This window comes from Marmota marmota, unplaced genomic scaffold (assembly GCF_001458135.2).
Source record: "Marmota marmota marmota unplaced genomic scaffold, marMar, whole genome shotgun sequence".
NCBI classification, from domain to species: Eukaryota; Metazoa; Chordata; class Mammalia; order Rodentia; family Sciuridae; genus Marmota; species Marmota marmota.
Window position 1 is genome coordinate 4,475,613 of NW_025999869.1, and position 26,930 is coordinate 4,502,542.

At 57.3% G+C, this 26,930-nt stretch overlaps 1 protein-coding gene and 1 long non-coding RNA gene across 4 annotated transcripts in view; one reads left to right on the forward strand and one right to left on the reverse strand.

Moving 5' to 3' along the window:
• LOC125620426 overlaps window positions 1-8,179 on the forward strand; it is an 11,838-nt gene extending 3,659 nt beyond the window's left edge. Inside the window, exons 3-4 of the long non-coding RNA XR_007352083.1 lie at window positions 5,933-6,093; window positions 6,699-8,179. This is a non-coding gene — a long non-coding RNA (uncharacterized LOC125620426). The remainder of the gene's footprint in view (window positions 1-5,932; window positions 6,094-6,698) is intronic.
• The window catches only part of Kcnip1 (potassium voltage-gated channel interacting protein 1), a 193,174-nt gene that overhangs the window by 90,258 nt on the left and 75,986 nt on the right, over window positions 1-26,930 (reverse strand). The gene's annotated exons all lie outside the window — the stretch shown is intronic.

Here is a 26,930-nt window from a genome sequence, read left to right on the forward strand (position 1 = left end):
GGAACGTGGAGGGGGGGGTGCACCACTCCCTGCCCCCCCCCCCCCCGGGAGTTCTGAGCCAGTGCAGGGTGGCTCCCTGGAGGCTCGAGGCTGAGGTCGGGCCTCTAACTGGGCAGGATGCTTGAGAACCGAAAGCTCTCCTGAGATGAGGGCTGAAGCGATGGGAAACCGAGAGCAGCAGGTGACATCGCCACATGGTGACAGGATGGACAGCAAGGACTGTGCCCAGTCAGGGTTGGAGACAGACTCTGGAGAAAATGATGTGTCTGTCATTAGTGTTCCCGTTGTGCCGGCGCCATCAGTGAAGTGGTCACCTTCTGGTTTGCTTATTTGTTAGTTCATCTCTGGCCTCCCTATCCCCACTGGACTCCGAGCTCCACAGGTCCCCACTGTATCCCAGCATCTGGGTGGCTACCAGTGGCTGGCACGTAGTACATGCTCAATAAAGCCATTGAGAGTGTAAAGACCAGCAAATCCAGCCCGTGTTCTCCAGCAGGGGCACGGCCTATTTCATTAAGGCGTTCCAATCAATTTGGAATCCGAGGGTTGAGTTTGTCCTGCATAAAGCTGGCTAGCAATCCCAGGTGGACCAGGGCTGCAAGGTGGACCAGGGGATGGGTGGCCAGGCCAGCGTGTGAGGCCCTGTTCCCCAGAGATTCCACCATGGAGGCAGGAGGCAAGGAGCGGCAGGGAGTCAGTCTCTTGGAAAAGGACAGGACTGGCCTCAGCTCTGGGACACAGGTGTCCCTGAGTCCTACTGGGAATGGTTCCTGGGGGGGGCGGAGGCCCCCAGTCCCCAGCCCCCAGCGGAGTCCTCCTGGGTCTGGAGCAGACCCTTTTCCTGGGCTCCTACGACCGCAGGGCAGGGGTGCCTTGCTCCGGTGAGTCCGTAAGCTGCCAGCAGAGGGCGGCACTTGCCCTCCATCTGGAGGAGCCTTGCGGAGCCCAGGCCCAGACAGGCCCTGCGCCATCTTGGAACTCCCCAGGTCTCCACCTGGAACGTTAGGGAGCAGTTCTCACACCTGCTCTGTTTGAGGAGTGGGTTTCCCGGGGCTGCTGAGATGGAGGACCACAAGTTTGGCCTAAAACAACAGAAATGAAGGCCTGGGGTGTGGCACACTTAAAGCCCAGGTCCCATCCCTGTGGCCCCACCTCCCAGCTCCCCACAGACGGAGGCCAGGAGTCTGCCCGCGCTCCTCTGAGCCTCCAGGGAAGGCTCCCTCCAGCTCCTTCCGGCTTCCAGTGGCCCCAGGGTCCCTTGGTCCGTGGCCAAATCTCTAGAACCTCAGCCTCAGTCTGCGACCTCCTGTCTGGGTTGCTCTGTGCCCTCTCATAAGGACACGGCCACAGGACTCAGTCAGACTTTGTCTTCAGATCTTTAGTTAAATCTGCAAGGACCCTGTTTCCAGATAGGGTCACATTTCTAGGTTCCAAGTGGACGTGAATGGGGGGGACACTTTATCACCGCGGAGGGAATTTTCACTGAAGACACACTTTTCTCCAGGGACTGTGCAAAGCGCTCCCCCCACTTTCTATACGCCCCAGCAACCCATGGAAGCATCCTCCATCTCATCTCTTTTCCAGACAAGAAAACAGGCTCAGAGAGGTTCAGTGGCTGGAGGCAGGTCACACAGCTGCTCAGCAGGGGAACTGGGATTTCATCTCAGGACTAGTGGATTCCAAAGCCAGGCCCTGGTTTGTGAGAGCTTGCGATGGGCGTTTTGGCTTCTTCCTCTTTCCCTTTCTCTCCTCCCTTCGTTTCTGAGCCTGGTGCTGTGCCCACTGATGGCTCTGAAAACTGACACAAATACGGGCACTGCTGATTGACCTTGAGGAGGCAAGGCCACAGCCCCAGAGCCCCCAAGCCGTGCTCTGTGGTGACATTGGCGATGCCATTTCTCATCTCTGTGCATCTATTCCACCATGAGATCTTGCACCTCCTGTGGTCCAGGGGACCCACGCCCTAGAAGGCAGGAAGGACGTGGCCAGGGTCAAAGTCTGAGCGAGAGCTCCCACGAGCACAGGGCCCTCGGGTTCTCGGCCAGCGACTCCTGCACCTTACATCCGGAACCTTCCCAGGGCCCAGACAGGTGAGCGCCATGATCCCATTTCCAGATGGGAAGATGAAGGCTTAGAAAGGGGATGTGACTTTGGACACTGGAGAAATTGAGCAAGATTCCGACCTGCGGCCGCTGCCTCTGCAGTGGGTGTCCTCCTTGCCGCCGCCTCCCAGAGTGACCAGCAGGTGGACACCTCTGTCCTCTAGCAGTTTCCCTTGGTGAAGCCGGGAGTGGGAGGATCGGGGAAGCATGTGTGCAGGTGGTCAGTTAGAGGACGCCTGGGAGTTCTGAATTACGGAAGAGGGCAGGAGCCAGTCCCTGGGGACCCAATTCCTGCAAGTGCATTTGCATATCTAAATTGGTTCATGGCAATTTTGACCATCAGGAGGGTAAAATACTTGGGGAAGGTTAGCATTACTTAGCATTCCTTATTTTGTTTCTCCGGAAATGTAAAACTCCAGATTCTAGGTGGGCTTCAGGCTCAGTTGGATTAGGACTTTGGGATCATTTTCTGTGACACTTGGTCCCCCTCCAAGCTAACTCAGTTCTCAGGGCTGATTCCTTCAGAGAAGAGGAAGGCTCAGCAAAATGGTGGTGATAGTTGCCTCAAACTTCTTCCAGAGGGAGAGAACATTTCTCTTTCTCCAACTGACAAAAGAGATTTCTGAGCTCAAATCCCACTGGATCAACTTAGGTCACGTGCCCTTTCTGCAGGCGAGTAAGTCCGCGGCACCCCGTGGGTTGGGCTCTGGGGGAGCCCACCAGAGCCGTTGTGGGGCTGCACAGGACGCCTGTCCCAACTGCCCTAGGACAGGGAAGGGCGGTGCCACTCTCAGGAGACTCCCCACACCTGCCGGGCTCCGGGGACAGGGAAGTGGCACTTTTGTGCACTATGAGCCAACCCTGTGTTCATGGCGGGAATGTTTATTTCCATTTTTGAGACAAGTGACTGCAGTCCCAGCTGGTGACCTGAGTCTGTGGGGCTCGGGCGCAGACCTCGGGGGCTGTCGCTCTTCCCACCTGCGGAGGCCTTTCTGGCTCTGTGGCCCCCAGCTGTCCCTCTCCAGACCCCTCCTCTGCTCCCCGTTGACACTGTGATGTGAGGACCTGGGCATGGAGGGCGGGAGATTTCTAGCCCAAAGGGAACGCAGCGTGGGCGGAGCAAAGCGTGGACGGGCAGACTCACCCATGGTTTGCCAGTTTCCCCAGGGCTGCGGCGCCACCCACTCTCATTAGACAGGGGAGGTTTGTTAGGATCACACAGCAACTAAGGGCGAGAAGTCTCAGGCTGCCGTGTCCCTGCAGCCCTGTCCTCAGGTAAGAATCACCTTGGCTAAGTCACCTGCACCCCGTCTGACTTTGAGCTCCTGGCCCCCCGGAGGCTCACTCTGACCCCCAGATCTTCCTCCGGCCTCCCACCTGCAGGCTCTGGGCGAACCTTGGAGCCCTTGCTCTTCCCGCCTGTGCCTGCGCTCTGGGGCAGAGCTGGCTCTCCTGAGGAACGAGGGGAGAAGCCCTGCCCCATCACGCAGGCTGATGACAGCAGCCAGGTCACAGTGGAGTCGGCCGGATGCCCATGCCTGCCTGTGCCGCCTGTGGCTGGGGCACTGCGACAGGCTGTGACGGGCAGGCGGCACTTCCTGGGTGTCCGAGGGTGGAGGTAGAGTGACGAGGTCCCTCGCCTATGGAGGGGCTTCAGATGGGTGCCCTGCTCAGCAGAACCACGTGCCTGGTCACCCTGGAACCCATCCCCGGGGCCTCCAGACCCCCGAGCACCCACTGTCAGCTCTGAGGATCAAGGACAGACAGGACAGGGCCTCTGGCCTCTCGAGGCCAGGGTCACATGACATCTCAGTGCCATGCCAGGCAGGCCAGATGCCAAATGGTCACCTCCGTTAGATGGAGCAGGAAGTCGAGGCTTAGCCAGAGGCTGCTGGCCTGAGGTGGCACAGATCACGCACGACAAGGGTCAGAGTCTGGGTCCCCAGGCCCCTCGCTGCATTGCCCTCACCAGGGGCATGGGACGGAGAAGCCACCTGCCGCCCGCCTGCCTCCTCCTCTGTCTTCTGAACCCTGTAGACAGGACGGTGCCTCTGGAGGCTCCCTGGAGTGAGGCAGCACCCGGGCCACCGTCCAGACCCCAGGGTCCCCTGAGCTCTGGAGCGCTGGCACCAAGGCCCCGCTGGGAGCCGGTGGCATGCGCACGAGTCCCTGCGCCAACCGGGTTTCAATCAGGCAGCGTTTAAACTGCCCCATTTTGCCTGTGATTATGCCGGATGTTTACATCATTTGTAATGAGACAAATTGGGACAAATTGCCAAGGACACTTATGTAAACGAGACCAGTGGAAATGCTGCGTCTCCGGGGGCTGCCCGGGCCTCCTTCCTTCTGCCTGCCTCCCGGGGTGTGGCCAGGAGGGGACTTTATGTTCCAAGGCCTGTCCCCGGGGACAGGACCTCCCCTGAGGCAGGCTGCACCCTGGGGACCCTCCCTGCTCCTCTGCCCCTCTCACCCCCTGGGAGGACAGCAGCTGTGCCACCAGGGCCGGCCCGTTCCTTCCCCTGGGCCCGCACGGAGACTGGGTGGCTCTGTGCCCTCCTCCCTGGGGCACGGGAGGACCTCGTGGGTCCTGAGCAGGATTCCTGGCTGGGCAGTTCAGGGACGGCTGGAAGGTTACCTGAGACCTAAGTGCAGGACGTTCCAGAGCCTTTGTGAGCTCAGGAGCAATGAGACTCTTCAAGAGCAGACGTGGCCCCAGGAGCAGAGCCCCCTTTGTAGGGCACCTGCTATGGGGTGGGCCAGGGGCAGACCCGGCCCTGGGAAGGCCGAGGACAGGCCTGCAGCTGGCCTGCAGCCCTCTGCCGACCGCAAGCTGCAGGCTGCGCTGTCCAGGTTTGGGGGACCGATTAGTGGGTGCACCTGGGGACACAGGGGAGTCAGGGGGTCACAGTGTGTAGGAGGCCCGCAGGAGTCTAGCTGCTCGCCCCCTTACCCTCGCTCACCTGTCCTCCCCCCTCGGCTCCTGCCTGCCCTGCCCTGCCCTGCCCTGCCCGGGGCGCCCTGCCCTCCCCTCCAGCCCCTCGGTCCACACGGCCTCGTCCCGCCTGGCCATCCCGGGCTTTCCCTGCCTTGGCACCTCATGCCAGCCCAGGACAGACAGTCATCATGGGCTCACTACAAGAGGACAGGGCCCTGGAGGTGCCAAGACCTGAACCTCTCCAGGGAGAGCGAGCCACCTAGTGGAGGCCACAGGCAGCAGTCAGGCCCATGTCAGCAGGGCGTCTGGGGTCGGGGACAACCCAAGGACACAGACAGGGGACAGGTGGGAAGGCTGGGTTCCAGAGGACATGTCATCCAAGCAGTGACAGGTGTATGGAAGAGTGTTCCAGGCCGACGGAACAGCCTGGGCGAGGGCCCAGAGGCCAGAGAGAACAGGGTGGTTTAAGAAACCAAGAGAAGACACAGCGTGGCTCTGGGGACAGAGACGCAGACCCTGACGAAGGCTGGGCTGGGCGTCCAGGAGGGAGGAGGCAGAGGAGGAGCAGGGATCCACTTCACTTACACAGGGAAATGGGGACAGAGGGAGCACTGGCCTTCACAGCATGTGCGGAGGCAGAAGCTTAGAGCCTTCCCCTCATGCCAGCCCCTGCGCGGTCTCCCCTGCTCTGGGTACTGGCAGGAGGTATTCGAAATTATTTCAAAATTTAAAAAAACAACAAGGAGGTCCAGAGGAGGTGCGCAGGGTCTCCTCGTCCCTCCCGACGGGGCTCCTCGTCAGACCCCACGGGCTCCCTCATTTTGTCACAGCCTCTCCGCAGATGCCCAGGGCTCCCTTGTCAAAGGCCCTGTCCTGCCCCCTTTCTGGACAGCAGCCCCAGCATAGCTTGCACCTGCCACCACCTGACTGCCATCAACGGACATCTGTCGCCACTGTCACTGTCATCTTAACCGCGACAGCGGACAGCCCCATGGAGGCTGGCCTTCTTCATGTTCCCTGCTGACCTCCGATGCCCCCCTCAGTGCCTAGACCATGGTAGGTGCTCCAGAAACATGGGTGATTGAGCAAAAAAATGACGAAGCAGCTGGGATTCCAGAGGCTTCCGCATGTGTTCTGAGACCACTCTACGGAATCCAAAACGTGGCCTGGACATTTTTATTTTAGATGGTGAGAGAAATGTGTCTTCCATAGCGTGCCCTGGTCAGCCATCAGCAGAGCCAGGGATGGAATCCGAATCTGCAGATTTCCCCGGCTCCATCCTTAGTAAAGTCTCATCAAGCAGATACACATTCTCTAAAGGCTGCCACCCTTAGGGAGGCAGCCCTGCTCCCGAACACTCCAGTCCTGCCTCTCCTGAGGCTTACACAGCTCTCAGAGCTTTCTGGAGGAAAAATAATAACAATGAGAGGAAACCTGGTCACAGCCACTATTAACTGAGCACGTACTATGTGGCTGCTGTGCCAAGGATCCACTTGTGCCAGCTCAGTCCTCACAACAACCTAGTGACATCAGTGCTATCTGAAGGCCCATTTGACAGACAAGGAGACTGAGGAGGTGCTGAGCTCACGGTCCCGGTGTGTAAGGAGTGAGGGCTGCACTGGGGTGACCTGGGCTCAGGACTGCACTCCTTTGTTCCCAAGACCAAGGATTGTCCACACCGTCCTGAATGTGCCGGGGAAGAGCTTCGTCAGGACGGATAGTTCCTTAGGAGTGCTGGTGACTAGGAAACCAGAGCCCTTTACTAGGACTGGAACTTGGCGTGTGAACGCTGTCACAGGACGGTCAGTCTGTGCCCCATGAACTTGAGTGGCTCAGCGCCTCACTAAGTTGCTGAGGCCGGCTTTTGGAACTCACAGCCTCCTGCCTCAGCCTCCGGAGCCACTGGGGTGACAGGTGTGCGCCACCGTGCCCAGCTAAGAGCCTTCTTCCTCTTATGTCTAAAGCACAGATGTGCGTATGGTGCTTACGTAGGCTGAGAATGTATTTCTGGCTTTAAAGTCCATGGGGAGTGGGGAGGTCATCAGGAAAGAAGTGTGTACACAGGCGGTCACGGAGGCACGGCTGGGAGCGCCATGTGGGTCCTGCACTTGAACTCGGCTCTGGGGCCTGATGCTCCGATGCCCGGCTGTGCGGAGTAGGGACTCCTGAGCGCTGAAGAGGAGCCTGCAGGAATTCCCACCTTGGAGGGGACACAGAGGCTGCAGAGAGCCTGGACTTCCTCCAGCAGACTGAGCCATCGTCTGCACCCTCCTCCTTCCCTGTGCACCCAGGGAACCTGTCAACGTCCCGCACGGGAGGGGAAGGACATGGGCTTGCCTCAACTGTGGAGATTTTGGAAAAAGGGTGGGGGAGATTCCAGGACTGAGTCTCTCCCAGCCAGCTGCCCCGTGGGTTCCGCGACACAGCCGAGGAGCCATGCCTCCCTGGGACTCGTGCTCAGCCTCTGTTTCCAGGGACATTTCCACCATCTCCTGTCTGGAGGGTAGCCAGGGCTGCCATGATGTTTAATGAGTACCCTCCATCCAGCCTGTGGCCACTAGTGCTGCAGAGAACCAGCCATCCAGGAATCAAGCAAGCCCTGCGAGGGACTGCATCGGCCCAGTGGTTGCCACCCCAGAGCTTTAGTTCTTTTATGGGAGGAGTCCTCTGTGGGGCTTCCTGGTCTAACATGACCTTCTTACGACGTGTCCCTACATATTACTGTACAAATCTGATTATTCATTTTATCAGTACAGGCTACGGTCTGCTGCAGAAACAAGCAGTCCCCAAATCTCAGTGATCCACAATCATGAGGTTCATTTCTAGGGCCTCCTCTCCCTCTCTTACTTCCTTTCTCCTCTTTTTTCTCTGGTCCTTTTGTCCCCCTCCTATCTCCCTGGGGTTCTATTTGTGGCTTTTTCATTTATGAGCTGTGCAGCTTTGGGACTGTTATTTAGCATTTTTCCTGCCTCAGTGGCTTAGTCTTTCAAGTGGAAAATAGTAATAGTACCTAATTTAATGGTGAAATTAAATGAATCTGTGGAAAGTCCTCACATCACACCTGGCATAAAATAAGCGCTCAGCTAACTTTTTGTCTGATTTTTGTCATATTATTATGACTTGAGAGAGGAGCAAAGTTGTACCATCGGGCGAGCCGCACCCCCCAGACTGGAGGGATCGGGAGATGGGTGGTAATGATGGCTGCTAACTCAGTGGACACTGGGATGGGGACAGTGAGAGAGAGAGAGACGGTCAACAGAGGAGAGAGCCGAGCCAGGCTTCAGGAGGAGCAGCTGGGCCAGGGGGAGACAGGGAGGAAAGGCGTTGGGTTCCCAGGGACCAGACGCCAGAGTCACTCCCTGTGGGAAGTCAGGGTGGGTCTGGGGCCGTCTTCAGCCAGGGAGGGGTATGACCAAGAGCGGGGTCTGGAGAAACCGCTGCAGTTGGCAGAGTGGGTGGGACCAGGGCTCAGTTGCAGGAGAGAGCCATCTAGAGTCGGGAGGAAGGTGACGGGGGACCCTCGGCTTGACTGGACCTTGGGCGTGGGGAGGGATCAAGCAGAAACAAACAGTCCCCAGCCTGCCCCTCGGGGCACGGGCAGAGCCCTGGCCATTAGCTGAAAGAAGAGACAGTACGGTCAGACGGCTTCCCTGAATTACGCTGAGAGCCAGCGCAGCGGGGCCATCAGTCTGTTCTGCGGCTCCGTGACAACCAGACTCACTCCATTAAGCCAATTTACCCATCTTCTCAGACTCGGGGACATGGGAGCAATCTCTGGGGAGGGCCGTCCCCCTTGACCTTGGGCTCACCCCGGGAGTGCCATCTCGAGCTGCTGTCCCTCACCCACCGCTACTGAGATTCTTGGGACCTGTGTCCCCCGTTAGTCTCCAAAAGGGACCGTTGGAGGACAGGCTTGTCACCAGTGACGGCTCAGGCTTGGTCACGCTAATCGCGCTTAATTTCCCGTGCTGAGCTCAGCAGGGGCCGCTGACAGCTTGCTGGGCCTTCTTCAAAGCGGCTGGCCAGGCCACTGGAGAGCCGGCACGTGCCTGGGAAGGACACCGGAAACAGGAGGAGGGGGAGGCCCAGCGCGGGGGCCGCTGTCCCAGGGGTTTCCTGGGCCTGCCTCTTGTCCCTCTCCCCAGCCGTGTTGCAGCTGCATGTCTGTCTGTCTGTCCCCCCTTACACTATGAGCATAGGCCTGCCTGTCCAGGCCTGGCGCCGGGTGGACACGGCGGACATGTTTGTGGATCCATCAGGGGCTGGTTCCCTGGACTGTGAGTCCTGGGAGGGGAGGGGTCTGGCGCTGTTCCCTGGGCCACCTCCAGCAGCTAGGGCAGAGCCTGACCCGTGCTCCACAAGAACACAGTGAACTTATGGGGACAAGTGGCATCTTGTCCCCAAGGTCCCTGCAGGCTGGGCGGTGTCGCGGTTGCCGTTCTTCCTTCCCTCCTGCCTCAGGGACTCTGTGCTTAGATGTGACTGGGAAGCTGGTCCCACCCACTCTGCCAACTGCAGTGGTTTCTCCAGACCCCTCCCTGGCCCCAGACCCACCCTGAGTTCCCACAGGGAGTGACTATGGAGTCTGGTCCCTGGGAACCCAACGCCCTTTCTCCCTGTCTCCCCCTGGCCCACCTTCCCTTTAGAGGCCAGGAAGAGGCTCCACACAAGGGGGCTGAGTGGGCTTTGGAGGTAGGTGTGCCAAGGTCGCGGAGGCCCTGTGGCCACAGACTCCAGGAGAAGGGAGGCTGGACAGATGGAGGGTTTTGGTGTCTTTGACCTTGAATGAGGTGAAGGGATGCCCTCCTGCCGGGCTGTGGGGGCCCTTCCCTGGCCTCTGACATTTCCCTCCTCTGAGCACCTGCCCTGAGCTCTCTGTTCCCCGTCCCCCGACCCTATGGTTCTTGCTGTACTCTGTAGGGCAGTGACTTTCACGGGAATTAACCTCACCCTTTAGAGGTGACCTGAAACACAGGAGAAATGAGCCCTGTAAGTGAGTTAGGAGCCCTGGACGGCTCTGCTGAGCTCTAACCAGGGGGCCAGGACAGTTCAGGCGCCTCCTGCAGCCTTGACTTCCAATTCTGCCAACTGGGCGTGGACCAGAGGAGCTGGGGGCCTCTCCTGCTCTGATCCTGAAGGCTGGCCCTCCCCTCCCTGCCCCCTGCTTGGGATTTAGGCAAAATAATAATTTGCTCCATCATGAAGAATTTCTCTTCTACATCAATGTTAGAGACTGGTGTGTTTTGTGCTAAGATAAGGGGTTCCCACCCTGTTCCCCTCACCAGCAGCCTCCTTAAAACACAGCCTGGGTCTCAGCCCCTGATACTGGCATGGGGATCTCATACTGAGAAGCACTACTATAGAGGTTTGCCTAACATTTCTTGTTTTCTCTTTTGCAGGGGCTACTAGGAAGCTCAGTGTCAAATTATCAGCCACTCCAGTGAAAGTTCACAGCGCCCTCCATTTTAAGTTTATGCCCAGCTTCCTTTTAAATTTATTTTATGATCACAATTTTCTCACTTAAATAAGTGGCAAGCTAGTATTTTAAAAACATATATTCATCACTCCCAATCTATGAAATGGCCCACGACAGAACTCATCACACAGTTCACTTGGACGGCCAGGTTCTTGGTCCTGGCGTTTGGCTGACAGGGAGGCACGGTCACATCCCATGAACCAGGGACATCTTCCGTGAACAGCTGGCTCAGCTTCGTGAGCCCTTTGGAAAAACTGCTCTAGACTATTCACAGACGGGCTCAGTGCGGTGCCAGAGCAGGGGCTTTGGCAGTGCCAGCGATTATTGTGGTTATTATCAGGAAACAGGTGACTCATGGCCCTGTGGCTCCCTGTGGACTCCCCACACGAGGGGCAGGGAGTGAGGAGGGGGCCCTGTGTGATCAGGAGCTGCAGGCGGGCTGTGTGGTGGGGGGATGCCCTGGGCGGGGCACACAGCAGTAATGATGTGACCCTGCGGCATACCCCTGTTGGAGAAGGAGGTCGGGTGCTAAAGCACAAATTCCAGGTAGACAGGGCCCAGCGGCTCCCCTGCCTTCACGGGGATCCTGCTGGCCCCAGGGCTGTGGTCCTGAGTTTAAAGACCCTTCCTCCAGCAGGGAAGATTTTACAGAGCGTGGAAGGAGCCGTGTGGCCAGTGGCGTCACTTCTGAGGGGGGTGTTGCGTGTACTGGTTTGATCTTTGTGTGAATGTCGTCTTCACTGCCAGTCTCCGGTGTCCCCCACTATATGGGTGAAAACTGAGGCTCGGAGAAGTCAGAGGACTTGCCTGGATCACACGACGGAAGCTGTCTGGCTTCGCTGACTGACAGCCGGGCCATGTGAAGCCGGCCCCTTTGCAGGATGCCCGGTGCTGGACTGTGCCTGCCCGGCGCCCATGAGGCGGGCATTGTGCAGAGCTCGATTTCTTAGCCTGCCTCCTGCTTCTTCCCCCTCCATGAGCTCTGACTTACACACTGCCAGGCTGCCATCACTGGGGGCCCTAGACGGATGGAGCTTTCCAGCCACCAGAACGATGAGCCGAAGGAACCTCTTTTATATACCCTCCAGCGCCAGGGGTGGTTATTGCAGCACAAAATGGGCTGAGACTCTCCACCCATCCCAGCAGTGGTCTTGAGGGGAAAACCTTCCACAGGTGTCCAGGACACTTGCTCAGTCTCAAATCAGGGGCCGTTGCTGTGGAGACCCAGAAAAACAAGAGGTGGCCTGTAGGGGACAGAGCTCCAGGACTGGGTCAGGAGCCAGCTCCTGGCTGTGCCATTGGCTGGTGGAAGTGTAACCCTAGGTGTGGCCCGAGCAGGGTGAGTCCCTTCCCTCTGGACAGTCTGGCCTCCACCTTGAGGCCAGCCTCAGTTCTTCACTGCATTTTCCCTAGAAGAGGCTAGATAAAGGCCCGGGAGGCACCAGGTCCTAACCCCGCAGCCAGAGGATGCACCTAACTTGGGACTGCGATATCATCAAGAGACTGTCCTGGATCTCCAGGTAATGACCATTGTGAAGTGAGACTGTCCTGGACTGTCCAGATGGGCCTTACAGGATAAGAGTCCTTACCACAGGGCGGCAGAGGAGAGAGAGGAGAAGGTGACATGACCATGGAGACAGGAATTGGCCTGAGGTGGCCAGGAGCCAAGGGATGCTGGCAGCCATCAGAGATGGAAGAAACAGGAACCCAGATACCCGCAGTCTCAGATGAGGGGCAGACCTGGATTGCAGCCCAGCAATAGTGACTTGAGATTCCCAGAACAAACTTCTGTTGTCTCAAGTCCACTCAGTTTGTGGCCACTTGTCACAGCAACCATGAGGGACAAGTACAGCCAAAGCAAATCCAATTCCAAGAGTTCTCATGAGCCTTGTGGGTTCTACTTGAGCATCCCAGGAAGGAGAGAAAAGGCAGCCTTGCTGCGCGTCCATGGCTGGAAGGCCCCCCATCCGGGCTCTCTGTCCTGCGTCCCTGCCCCTCTGCTGAGGCCCTCATCTCCACACGCCTCCCCGTGACCCTGCGTGTCCTTAACCATCTGCCCTTGCCACCATAGTCTTCACAGTCTACTCAGGCAGACAGAAAAACACCCTGGAGACAGAGCCACTGGGAGGCAGGGCCACCGGCACTGAGAGGGGGGTGTCTGTTCTTTGTCGTGAAACGGAAGGAGTGAGACTTCAGACTCTGACAGAGGTGGGCTTTGTCCAGGCGCTGCCCATCTGCTGGGAGAGAGGGACTGCCTTAATGCCTGGCTCCGTGGGTTGGCGCCATGTGGGGCAGACTCACGCCCTGTGTTTGGCCACGTCGTCACCTCGCCATAAATGATGCTCAGATTCATCAAGCTCTTCCTGAGGGCAGGTGGTGCTCTCAGGTTTTACAGGGACCGGCTGGTTAACGCCTCCCGCTGCTCTGTGGAGTGGGAATTGTCATCCTCGCCCGGGTCACCACGAGAAACGGAGGCACAAGGCCGGATAAGGAGCCGAGCGGCCAAGGCTGGCAGTGGGATCCCACCAAGGCAGTGTGAGGCCAGAGCTGCCCTTGGGCATCAGGGAGCCGTGGAGGCAGGACAGCTGGGGTGCCCTGGCAAGAATCCAGGCTGGGATTCTGCACATCTGGCCATGTCAGTGAGCTGGAGGTCGCCTTCCAGAAGCTTCTGCAGGAGGAGGTGAGGTGTGTCCTGGGGAAGGAGTTTGCAGAGCAGGGGGCGGGAAAGCGCTTGAGCCCAGGCCGGGGCAGCAGAGTGTGGGCAACTCAGGCAAGTGGCCCAGCCCAGGGCTCTGCCTGGAGGGAAAGGGCGGTGTCGTGGACAAAGCCATGCTCCGGTGGAGGGGACAGGGTGGCAGGAGAAGAGAACAGTATCTGTGGCCGAGGTTCTGCAAGGAACAGGTGGGAGCCAGGGCGGGGGCTCTCAGTGCTGCTGTGAACGTGGCCTCGTTGACACGGGCTGGCGAGGAAGCAGCCATTCATTTTAATAAATGTTGTCATAAGGACCAAATGAGGTCACGCATGTGGGCTGGACATGGCACATGGCTTGCCAAGGCGGGGCCTCCAACTGCTCGACCTGTAGCCCCAGAACAAGGGGGAGGTTTGAAATGGCCGAGTTCTGGGTCCTGAAGCTCCAGGCTCCTCCCACTCTCCTGTCCCCGGGCTGAGCTCATTGGCCACCAATGGCTGTCAGTCACTGGATCATTTTATAGGCTGTCAAGAGACTGCTGCATGGTGGTGCGTCACTCACGGTAGGACACCCACGTATCAGGGAACACCAGCTACAGAGGATGTGGGGGAAGGGCACGCTCAGCACTGTCGTGGGAACTGTAAATGACACAGCTGCTGTGAAAAGCAGTCTGGCGGTTCTTCTGTAAGTCACACAGAGTCCCCATACAACCTAGCAGCTCCACTCCTGCTACAGACCCCAAAGAGCTGAAGACAGTGTTCCCATGAAACTTTGGATGTGAATGTTTACAGAAGCACTAGTCATAATAACCAGAGGAGGGAACAACCCATGTGACTATCGACTGATGAAGGGGTAAGCCAGGTGGCCCCCACCCAAGGGAATATTATTCAGTCGTGAAAAGAGATACGGTACTGATACACGCCACAGCAAGGGTAAGCCTTGAACAGTGCGTTAGGTGATATGTGACTCCCTTAGATGACGTATCTAGAACAGGCAGATCAACAGGAAGGCAGATGGCGGCTGTCAGGAGTGGAAATAACTGCTTAGTGGTACAGGGCTTCTGTCTAGGGTGATAAAGAAGTTCTGGAACTAGATAGTGGCGAAGTCGTGTGACATTGTAAATGTAGTTAGTGCCACTGAGTTGCACATTTTAAAATACGGATACAACTTGAATTATGATGGGGTTACATGCCAATAAACCTATCATACATTGAAAGTATCATGAGCTGAAAGTGCGTTTAACACACCCAACCCTCCAAGCATCCTGGCGTGGCCCAGCATACCTTGAACATGCCTGGAACAGCTGGTCAAGTTATCTGACAAGATAACAAGGTGTGGACTAGTCATGCGATTGATTGAATGCTGGACTGAGGTGCCTGTACCCCACTGTAAAGTTGAACAACCCTAAGTCAGGACCATGGGTAGTGAAAACAGCGTATTTTATGTTACATCTGTTTTATCACAATCACAACAATGGAGACGGGTATGTCCAATCCTTTCCCATCCTTCACAGAAATTGCAACTGGGAAATACTGGGAACAGGGACAGGGAGCAGGGCAAAAGATCGTGGGGAAGACTCAGGGCAGAGGGGCTCCAGGACCCACTGTGGTGGAGTACCCAGGGGGTGGAGGAGTAGAGGCCCGACGTGGGGCAGAGACAGGGGAGGATGGGCTGGTGCCTGGGTGTGGCAGACGCTCATCCCCATTCCACCACGGGGGAGAGGTGACGAGCCCCCAAACCTGCCACCCACCCAGCGCCCCCAGACCTAGGTCTGCCTGGGAAGCCACTGACAGCGCGCGCTGCCCCCAGGGTGGGTGGACCCTGGCCCAGTGGTTCCTGAGCTGCAGGAGGGAAAGAGGGAGAGGTGTCCCCTACAGCTCCCGTGTGAGGCCATGCAAGACAGTCCAGAGGGGAAGTGACCGAGGGACGAGAGCCTTAACCTGAATCCTATCATTTCCAGATGGGAATTCACTGGGGGGCAGGTGGGTGCGACTGGAGGAGCGGGTCACTGGGGGTGTGCCTTTGGGTTTATGCTCTGCTTTCTGTGCCATGTCCTGAGCCACCTTCCTCCTCTCCCCTCTGCCCTGATCTCTGCCTCAGGCCTGAGGGATGGAGTCAGCCATCTAGGGACTGAGGCCTCTGAAACGTGAGCCCAGGTGAACTTTTCCTCTTCTGCTGGTTCTTGTCAGGATTTTTAAATCTCAACAGTGGAAAGCTGACTACAGCCCTCCCACTTCTCCCCAATCTGCCCTCTAGTCATGAGGCAGAGTGGCTTCCTGCACAGCCCATCCTCTCCAGGTCAGCAGCACACAATGTCCGTGCCCTTGCTCAGCCTCCACGGGGGACAGATGGAGCTGGGCTCTCCCCGTCACATTGGATATGAGGGAATGCCAGGCTCTCTCACTGCCTGCCCTGGCTCAGCTGGCCTTTCCTGGGACACCCCCGCCCTCCACCTTATGGCTAGTTTGGTGGCTGTACGACCCCACCCTCACACGTCCCCAGGTCCACCCCTGCCCTCCTCGAGCTCTGGCTGTGTGCACCCCACCCTGTGGCATGGGGTGGCAGCCTGTGTGCAGTCTGTGAGTTCTGTGAACCCAGGGGTGGCATCTGTCTCAGCCACCCGTGTCCCTGGCTACCAGCACAGGGCCTGCCTCACAGCAGGGGCACAGGCTTGGATGACGCGGTCTGAGGCCCCACTCCAGCTCTTCCCCTACCCCCCCCCCCCACAGCCAGAGGTGTGACTGGGCCCCTGTGCCGCTCTGCGCACCCATCCTGCTCAGCAGAACCTCTAGCCACACTCTGAATTCCTGTGAATTGCCTCCCTCTAGGACTTGTGAGCCAGGTTGCCAAGCAACCAGAGGATTTGGTCCTCATCAAAGGATGGCATCCATGCGGGCACATGGCCTGCTGCAAGGTGTCCTAGAGCAAGTTGGGTGGGGCAGAACCCCACTCCCTCGGCCTCCTGCCTCACTGGGGACACCAGCCTCCCTCAGGGGCTGACCCCTGCCCCTGACAGGAGCTGGCTGTGCTGGGAGTGCCCCAGACACCTCGTTCTGAGATGCCATCTGACTGGCTCATCTTGGGGCCAGGGGAGGAGAGCTTGCTGGCTCTGTCACCTGCAGAAGACTTTGGGGCCACGTGCTTTGGAAAAAGAAAAGCCAGAACTTGCATCCGAGCACTGACCCAGGGATCGCCTTTCTCCACTTTGGCCAGTGTGAACACGGGGCCAGGCCGGGGGGATGAGACGAGAAGACCCCACAAGGAAGCTGGGGGATCCCTGTCACCTGGCTGCAGAGCCAGCATGTGGCCCTTCATCCTGGAGGTCTGAGGCCACCTGGCCTGGGCAGACCTCAACCCTGGGCTGACAGGGCCACTGGTGCCCAGCACCAAGTAAGCGAGCCACCAGCAGGAATGAGAAGCCACCCACGTGACCGCTGGGGTCCTCTGGGAATGTCCTGCCAACCGACCCCGACATCACAGCTTCTGAGGCAGATGGACACGTGCCATGTGAACACTTCCTCCTAATATGAGGACGCTTTCTTTTAAACTGCTATTTATGGGTATCTGCTTGGTGCTGGGCACCAGGCCAGACACCCAACCTCATCCACTAAGCTCTCTAGGGATAGGGCTGTCCCGTCTCCACTGCCTGGAGCCCTGGCTGTGGGATCTGATTCCAGGTCTCTCTGACCTGAAGGTCCCTGTGGCTGAGGAGCAGGGTGAGGAGGTGGTGGGTGGGTGGAGCGGTGCCGGGCTGGCAGAGGTGGGGCACAGCACCTTGTGGGCTTGTGTCAATGCTGGGGCACAGGTCCCCCTGAAAGTGCTGGTGACTGGCTTACTGTCCTTCAAGGCAAAGTTACCCAGGTGCCACGCCAGGGCTGGTCTCAAACTCCCACACTTTGACGAATCGATGGCGTCATTGGGAAGTCAGCACGTGATCCGGGTGAGGGCCACTGGGTTCCCGGGGCCTCTGAATCGTACACAGGCACCCTGTATTCCAGGGTCAGACTGTCCCAGGTTGGGATCATGTGACAGGGACCGAGCTTGGTCCTAGAAACACCATTTAAGCCTCGGGGGTAGCTTTTGTCCCCTGCCACCTGATCCAGTGCCTTCTGCCAGGGACAAGGCCCGGGTTGGACTTCAGACAGCTTCTTCCTCCCCAGTGATGCCCATGCGATGTCACAGCTGCGTCCTGCTGTGGTGCTGCCGATGCCTCCGCTGCAGTACAAAACCCGGGCTCGGGCGCCCTCCTTCCTCTGTCCAGGACTCGGCTGTCCGGCCCGGTGCACAGCAGGGGCAGGCTGGCCTGGCTGGAAGGTGGAGGGGACGTGACTCTACTTTCCTGCTTTCTCTGCTGCCCCAGGGCTTATTGTTGCTGCCCCTATGTGCCCTCAAATTCCAGTTTGTTCCCTTCTGTCTCAGGTGACTTGTTAAGCAGCCAACTTTGGACCTCCTGGGATTAAGCAAGGGCCGGCCTCTGCTGAAGAGAACCCTGGAGCCGTGGCCTTGAACTTCTGGGCCACGTGAGAGCCAGGCTGATGTGACGCGGGTGTTCCAGTCTGGCTCTCAGACGAGGTTCCACCTCCTGCCTCCGTCTCCAGCTCGTCTCTGGGGACGGCTGGCAGCTGAGAGTGGTTCGGATCCATTGCTCCCATAATCACTTCCAAATGTTATTTTCATGAAGCCATATTCTCCGGCACGCTGCTGACTCCCAGCCATCGCCAACATGTGCCCCATTAGCTCCAAATTGGGAGCCGCTGTATTTAAAAGGCGATGCAGCTGGGCATGGTGGCACATGCCTGTTATCCCAGCGACTCAGGAGGATTGCGAATTCCAGGTCAGCCTCAGTATCCTGGCAAGACCCTCGGCAACTTGGTGAAACCCCCCGTCACCAAACAAAGTAAAAGTGCTGGGCGGGGGGGCGCAGCTCAGAGGCAAAGCACCCTGGGTTTAATCCCCAGGACAAAAACAAAAAAATACAGTCCTGGTCACCAACTGTGACCAGGCAGTTTTGTGGATACAGACAGGGATGGATCTGTATTGATCGTCTCCACCGCACACGGAACTCCGCAATGGCAGGTGTCATCTGTGTGATCTCTAAACATTTTTGTAACCTTTTTAAAATTTATTTTTTAATTGACAAGTCAGAAAGATATTTCTGGGGTGCAGTGGGGTCTTTGGTGCGTCCGTGTTGCGCAATGGTGGAATCAAGCGGTTCCCACGCTCCACCACACTCTGACCGTTTTTCCTTTGAGTGGAGGACACAAGCTACTCTCATCAATTTTCACGAATCTTCGTAGTCTTTAAGTTACTGAGCCTACTTTCTAGAGAAGGGATCCAACCTGGAGAAGTTGAGCGGCTTGTCCAAGGTCACACAGCGGGAAGTGGTAGATCTGGGATTCAAAGCTGAGCCTGTCTCCTCAGCCATGCCTGATGTGAGGTGTCTCCAAACATCGACGGGCCTCCTGCTTGCTGCATTTCAGGACTGAAGGCATCAGTTTATCTGAGCTCCTTGTTTAACGGTCACAGTGGCCGGGTATGTTCAATATTTAGTATTAAATTTACAGAAGGAGCAACGGAGGCTCTGCGAGCTGGCCAGCCTGCCCAGGGTCACACAGCAAACGAAGAGAGGAGATTTGAATCCAGGCCCCTTTGCAGTCAAAGCTCAAGCTCTAACCCTTTGCTAGTCTGCTCCTCTAAATAGTAGGCACCCACTGAATACAGGGAACCAGACTCGGCCTCGGGGCAGCAGCCGATGAGGTGTGCTCCAGGGGAGGACGGCAGAAGGCACAGGGGCCGTGCCTGTGAGGGGCAGCGTGGTCTGAGTGTCAGCCAGGGAGGGGGTGTGGGCAGGGGTGCACAGAGGGGGCTGCTCACCCGGCCTGAGGAGTTTGGGGCGCCAAGAAAGATTCCCAAGAGGAGGCAAACTGGGTCCTAAAGGGCAAGCAGGAGTCCAGCTGGGAAAACCAGGGGCAGGGAGAGAAAGGCAGAGGGGTCACCTGTGCGAAGGCCCAGAAATCAGGCCTGCTGGGCTCAGAGAGGCCGGGCCACCCCTGCAGCCCTGGGTGACATTTCCAGATCCCCAATGGCAGGCAGCTCGGGGCGAGGCTGGAGAGGGCTGGCCCCGGGTGGGCGGAGTCTGGTCTGGGCCCGGGGAGGGCAGGGTCAGCACGAATCACCCACAGTTCAAGTCCCAGCCCAACACTGGCTGGTTGTGTGGCCCAAAGCACCCAAGTGGCCTCTCTGGCCTCAGCTGCTTCCTCTGAAGTGGTGACAGGAAGAGAGCTTACTCCCTAGGGCTGGTTTTGTGAGGACAGCCTGAGCCGGCGTGGATGGCTGCTGGGACCCATGAGGACTTTTGGTGCCAAGCTAAGGAGCCCGTTTTGCCTGAACAGCGGTGGCAGTGGGAGGCAGCGAATGGCCCCTAAAGCGCGCAGGCAGGACAGTCCTCTGGCCTCATCCAGACACCCCTCAGGTCGCTGCTGGAGCGAGGAGGAAGGGGGACACGTTCCCGTGACACGCATCTGCGGCTTGCCGGGCGGCCCAGCTTCTCCTGCTGCCCAGTGTCCTGGCGCCTCACCCTGCCCCAGCCAAGACCCGCCACGCCCCGTGCCCACCCCTCGTCTCAGGATCACAGAGCCGGGGCAGGAGGGCACCGCTCAGCTCCCCTTGGCTGTGCCCTCCTCTCTCACCCGTGTCCACAGGGTTCTACTTGAGATAAAAGGCCTCAACCCTGAAGAGCCGGGCGGCATGACATCGGTCTTCCCCATCTGCTTTGGGTGTGGGAGAGAGAAGCAGATGCCACCGCCATGTCTCTGGGACGCCTGAGAGCAGGGCACCTCCTCAGCTGTGTCTGGGTGGAGAGCCCTTGGCCCAGGGCGGAGGCACTGGGACCTGCAGTCACTTTTCCTGCCATTGTCATCCTGACAGCAAGCGTTAACTGAGCACTTACTGTATGCCTGACTGTGTGTGTGTTAGTCATTTTAATGGCTGTTTGCACCTCATAGATGGAAAGTTATCAGAGGAGAAATGGGGCAGAGGAAGGAGCAGCCAGTGGGTTCTCTTGGCTCTTGCTCCAGGGCTCTGGTTGAGAGAGTGCACCGGCCTTAACCCCAGGGCAGCCTCAAGGGTTTGTGAGGCCTGTGGGTGGGCAAGCCTCCTGTGTGTGCTCCAGGGCTCAGCCTTCTGTTCTCCGCCCCGTCCCCTCTGTCCTCTCTACCATGCAAGGGGCGGGTGCTGGAGGGAGCACATCGGGCGCTTTAGGGCCCCTCAGCACTTCTGATCTCCAGTTTCGGCTTTGGCACCTGTGATGGAGGGAAGCTGCCTGCCCTCCTGTGATCTGGTCCCCTGCACTGCAGGGTGGCCTCCTGCTCCCTACAGGGCCCTTCCGAGGTGTGAAAGGGCCCCGTGAGTGAGAGCGAGACGACTCTCCTGCACCCAGCAGCTCTCTGTCTTTGGTTGAAGCCTCCCGGGCCTTCTCACTTCTGCGGGTGTCCAGGCAGGGGGTGGCCCTGCCGGCTCTGTCTGTGTGCAGCCTCACTCAGACAGACTCGTGGGACCCCAGGGTACAGGTGACCCCACGAGGTTCCCACACTCAACACCTCCGACTCCGTGCGTGAAACCCCACGTGCCTCCTACTCTCTCCTTCGACCCTGGTGAACCCCATGCGGGGCCCAGGAGGTACTCATGTTCCCATTTCACAGCTGAGGAAAGCGAGTCTCGGAGAAGTGAGGCGACTTGCCCAGTCACAGCCAAGCCTCCCCGACTCCCGGTCCTTCACACCTTCCATCCACTTCCCCTAGGGATCGCTCCTCTACTCACAGGGCTAGGTCATTTGTCCAGGGTCACATAGCTAGAAAATGGCACCCAGGCTGTCCGATGCCACAGACCATGGTCCGGGGGCCTGCCCAGGACAGGCAGGTGTTCCCCAAATGTAGAATCCATGACCCCCTTGGCACCTCCCCTCAGACCTGCCACCCCTCTCCTCGGGGCTCCTGCTGCTCTGGATTCCTGCTGCCAAGGCTCTGAGGGGCAGGGGGTGCTGGCGACTGCCCCTCCCCCAGCCTCCCTGGGCTGCCAGAGAAGCAGGTGGCTTCCCTCATCTCCCATTCAGGGGGCGTCGTGCTGGCAGAAGGCAGATGAATGAGCTCCTCAGCCAGGGAAGATTTTGTTGCTAAAATACACGGTCTGATTAGGAGTGATTGAAGGGCTGCGGAGAGAGAGACTGTGCGTGGCTGCGATTTGTTCTGATTTGAAGTAGTTCTAAACAAGTCACCGGGAGGCAGGAGTGCAGGCGCGGAGCTCAGTGGCGCAGGCCGCTGGCAATGACACATTTCCTGCGGATGCCAGGGCCGCTTCCAACAACCCCGGACACAGTTTTCAAACAGTTTTTGAAATCTGATTCGGTGCACTTATCTTGTCTCATTTCTATGTGGCATGAAAGCTTCCACCCTTTGTCTCCCCTCACTCCTTTATTATTTTTCTTTCTTTCTTTCTTTTTTTTTTCCCCTCTCTCTCTAGCATCAGAATCAGCTGCAAATTAAGTGGCGGCGGCTTGGGGACGGAACCAGCCTGGTGTGGTATAATGATGTGCTCTGTGGCCCCAGATCCGCCCCGGCCCTGCCGCCCGCGTCTGTCTGACAAGCAGAAGCTGCTCCTTGAGGGATTCATCCTGTCGGGATTGAAGGCGGTAATTGGGGCCAGTGATTCATGGCCCCATTATGGGCTCATGAATACATTTATCTTCCAGATTTATCTCATTTCTAAAATCCATGATCGTCTGCTCCGGCGAGAGTGGGCTGGGCTGGTGTGGAGGAGAAGCCTCTTTGCAAAGATGAAGAGAGGACCCTTGGGAAACGCGGCTCAGCCAGGAGGGTTCAATTAGATGATTCGCCAGATGACGGACCACCCCTCATGGCCCCAGAACTCTGTCCTCACCGGGAGGGGAACACCACAGAGTCCTCCCTACATTAGACACTCCTTTGGTTTGAGTCATAGGATTGCCACAGCTGCAAAGTGACTTTCCACTCCTGACCTGCTCCTGGCCTTTAAGCCAGATGAGCCAGCCACCTGCTTCTAGGATGATGACCTTGGCCCAACCCCCACCAGAAGCAGGCTGGACCAGTGGTTAGGAGCACTGGTGCTGGTGCCTGACCAGCTGGGTTCTTTTCCCTTCAGCAGCTGCAGGAGCTTGAGCATGCTCCCCAAATTCCCCATGCCTCAGTTTCCCATAAAACACCCTGGTGCACGAGGGCGCAGCTGCAGGCGCCAATGCACAGTAAACACCGGTACACAGCAAGTGCTCAATTAGTGCTAGCTAACACCATCCACTTTCCCTTGATTTGCCCACCTGCTTCCAGAAGCTCCTACCTTGATTTTGACATCAATGCAACCAAGAAGTTCCATTGGGAACCCTGGGGAACCAACCCTCTTCTGGCTTCCGGCATAGGTACTTCCTGTTTGCCATTTAACCCTGGTCACAGCTCCAGCTCTGCCCCCCTCCCACCAGAACCCCTCTAATTAATCAGGCCCCAAGCCAGAGGGTGCTCGCACAGGACTTGAGCTTGGGGCAGCAGCCAGTGGCTGGGGGGCTGGCACAGCTGGCTCCTACTTTGGGGCTGTCCCCACCTTCCATGCTAGTAGGGTCAGTGCTTCCTCATGGGGCTGATCTTCTCTGCAGAGTGGCTCGGGCTGTGTTGTGGCTCTGGCCCTGTTTGCCCCTGTCTGGTGAGCAGCACAGTGTCTGACTTGGGTCTTTAGGACAGGAGTCTTCCCCTTAGCTCTCTCCAATGGTGGCAGGACCTCCACGTGACAGCTGTGCTTGCAGTCAGTATGATGGGTGGGCTTTGGCCAGCAGAGCACTGTGCTGAATTATAGGTGGACCGTTGAGCCTGCTGGTGTTGGACAGCGAATGGGGGATGGGGAGCTTCTAATCTCCTGGAATAAGTTATTTTTTTCTCTGAGCGCAGGGGAATAAAATATCACTTTCCATGCTGCCTCCTTTTAGGGTTGGCCAGGCCGTGTTCTCAAAGCCCCGCTCCTTACCCCTCTGATCCAGCCCCCGTTAAACCCCATCCCTGTCACCATGAGACCTGCCACTTGAGACTTTTTGGAGGAGCCAGTCCTAGGAGTTGCTTGGCAGGGCTTCGGTGTCTTTGGAGTGGCCCTTGATTCTTACATTGAAGCAGACCAGGCACCCTCACCCAAAAGACCCTTGCCACAATTAAGCTTCTCATCATAAATTTTTGCAAAAGTGTCAATAGGATATCAGCAAAAATTTCTGCAGAGAGCGTTGTAGTTTGTAACTACCTTTTTCTTGTAAATGCCAGGTTTGCAGACAAAACTTGTGAAACTCTGTCTAGCCTAAGAATATGGGACAAAGAGTAACTGTGCCCACCCACTGCCATGGAACCATCCCACTGAGTATAAATCTAAAGGAATTTCCAGACTCGAGGTCCAGACATTTTTAGGCGTTAGCCCTTCTGGATGGCTGCAGCCCAAAATAAACCTGCTTCCTGCAAATTCCCTAGGTCCAGCCTCATCTGTCCTGCGTCAATGTACGCTACAAAGGACCAATGGGTGCTTGCCTGAAAAGGGGGTGACTCAGTTGGCCTGAGCCACCTATGCACATAAGATATAAAGCTGAATGACCACGAGGCACCTGCTACACTCGTCAGGACAGACGCACCCTGAGCACATTCATCAGTGTCATCACTGTGTCAGGCATGACGTGCACAACCCACTGAGGGGCTTTGGTGGCTTCCCATCTGTAGATAAGACCTTGCGGTTAGATAGTGCTCTGGGAGAGGCTGCCTGGTCTCTCAACCAAGGATAAAAATCAAATGCCATATCTCTTTTTCCTGGAGGCAGGGCAGATGCAAGACTTTCCTTCCCTGGTGTCTGCACCCTGGACTGGCTCTGCACATCCTGATTCCTACGGGTGAGGTTTTTCAGGAAGGAGGAGGAACCAAAACCTGCAGGAGAGATGGGGCCTCCCTGGAGCGCCCCACGGCCACGCACTGTGTTGGGGCTGCTGATTCTGGCTGCCTCATCAAGGGAAAGCGACCCTTTGAGAGCTTCCTCCTCTGCAGAATGGGGAGCTTCTCCCATAATGCCAGGTATCTCCTTAGTGAGAGCAAGTCATATCCAGCCTGTGGCTCATCTCAGCCATTTGCTCTCCCACCTCAGAGGCCTGGTGGGGTTCAGAGACCTTTCAAGCTCATGTTCGGCCTGAGGCCCCCCATCTTTCCCCAGCTCCGCTCTTCTCTATTTCTCCAGGAATGGTTGGGAGGGAGGCCTCTGGACACTTGTTCCCAAACTCCACTGGCCTCCTGCAGTCCAGGCTGTCAACCCCCACCGCCCTCCAGGCAGGGAGTGATGGAGAGCCACGGGAAGAGGGCCCGGTCAGGGATGATGTCGCTCTTAATGAGGGATTGTGGGAGTGTGGAAAACACACCCGATTTATCTTTGTTGCCTAAATACCTCTTAAATTCTCCCTTGAATACTTCTAATTCAGCAGAATGTGAACAATTATAGCAGGAAGCTATTCATAGGTGGAAGGGGGCTGATGGAATTATTTATCAAAGTGACATTTTAATTATAGTGAAGAATGAGTTTGTTGTCACCGAGATGGAAGGTGGTGTTTCCCGGCCTCCACGTGCCCCCCCACCTCCAGAGTAAGTTAGAAAGACTCCTTTCTCCATGGTGACTCCCCTAGTGCTGGGGACACGGGAAGCCAATGGCAGCTTCCTCCTGAACATTCCTGGGCGGGGTGAGGTGAGTCCTGAGAGGGATTCCACTCCGTGTCCTGTGGAGTCCCCAGGTCAAGGGGTTGGCAGGTAGAGGCCAGGTGGGATCAGGAGAGTCTTCTGTCTCTCAGAGGTCCCTCCTCTACGTCCCACCTGCAGGACAGGGCACCTGCCCGCCATTCTGGCTCACCCACTCTTTTCAAAGGTAATAGAAGCACAGCAAATTCCAGCTCTGGAAACGGGGACACCGTGATCATTAAAGCCACTTGAAGTCAATGAGACAATCCTCTTGACCCCCCCGACCCTGGCTCTCCCTCTCCAAGGCCACTAGTGTGTCTAGATTGTCCTGAATTGGTCCTGAGATGACCCAGGCACACCCGTGGTCTGCGCTGGTTCCATCTTTGTTAGTGGTGGTGGGTCATTCATCTCCCCTATAGGCCGTAGGTGGGCGGGAGGCATGGACGACGCTCAGGCCTCTCTCCCGTTGGCCCGTAGCTGGCAGCGTGGTGTTAACAACTCTGTCCCCTAGTCACACCTGCCCCATGCCAGGCACCTGCATGGCACTGTCCAGGGTCTTGGTTCAGATCTTCCAAACAGTCCACTGAGGACTCCATCTCTGTCCCCACTTTGCAGGTGAGGACGTCCAGGCTGAGAGCGGCTAACGTGGTGTTCCTGGGCAGTTGGTGGCGGCTGTGCCTGTGGGTGTGGCCCTGGGCTTGCTATCACCTTTCAACCTGTGCCTACTGCTGTGTCAGAGATAATGAGGGAACAGCCTCTGGACTCCTGGCACCCAGATGCCATGTGTGGGTGGACAGGGAGCGGCAGGCGGGTCAGTCAACTTGATCTTACCGTGCAATGATGGTGGGTTGGAGGGAAGGTTCTAGCTTTGAAAAAGAGGAAGACTAAAGTCTCAGTATGAGCTCGGTCACTTTCCAGCTGTGGTGGCCTGGGAGATTAACTGAGTCGTTTTAGGGCTTAATTTGCTAAACTGGAAATGGACATAGCAATCCTTCACTGGGCTGTTAGAGGGTTGGGAGCCATGTGTATAAAGAGGTGGGGGCTGAGCAGACATTTCTCCAAAGAACATGCAGAAATGTCAGGGGAGTGCGTGTACAGAGGTCCTACGTCACTGGTCACCAGGGACGTGCAAGCCAAAGCCACCGTGCGATGGTCCTTGTCACCCATCATGATGGGTTATATGTTAGGAAAGAAAGAAAGAAAAAAGCCAACAATAGCCAAGAGGCGTTGATGAGGACGAGCAGAGACTTCACCCTGGGCGCTGCTGGGTGAGAGCGCACAGACGTGGCTGCTCTAGAAAACAGCGCGGCGCTTCCCCCAAATGACACACAGAGCTGCCCTGTGATCCCCAATCCTGCTTCTGGGTATGACCATGAGAAGCCAAAGCAGGGACTCGATGCTGGGACAGCCTCATTCACAGCAGCATGGTTCACAGTAGATAGAAGCCACCCGCGTGTTCATGGATGGGCGGAAGGAGAAACCAAGCGTCTGTCCGAACAGTGGAATATTAGTCACTTTTTAAAAAGGCGGGAGATTTGGACACATGCTGTAACATGGATGAAACTCAGGGACGTTATGCTGCGAGAAAGCAGCTGGTCACAAAGGGACAAATACTGTGGGACTGCACGGGTCCGAGGCTCCTGGAAGCTGCCCTCTCTCTGCATCTCCTAAAAGAGTCAAGCTCGGGCCCGAGGAGAACGGTGGTCCTGGGGGTTCCGTCCAGCTTTGCAGGATGGGAAGTGTTCTGGAGGTTTGCGCAGCAACCTGGGCGCCTGAGCCCCGGGCACCGCACACTTAGCATGGTGAAGACGACGTCGCCCTGTGTGTGTATTTCACCACAATTTTATTAAATGAGTCGGGGGCTTCATCGATGCTATCTCTCCTGTTCTCTTTTCCTTTCTTTTAACACACTGATCACAGCATGCACCACACTCCAGGGGACACAGTCCCTGGGACTCAGTCCGCT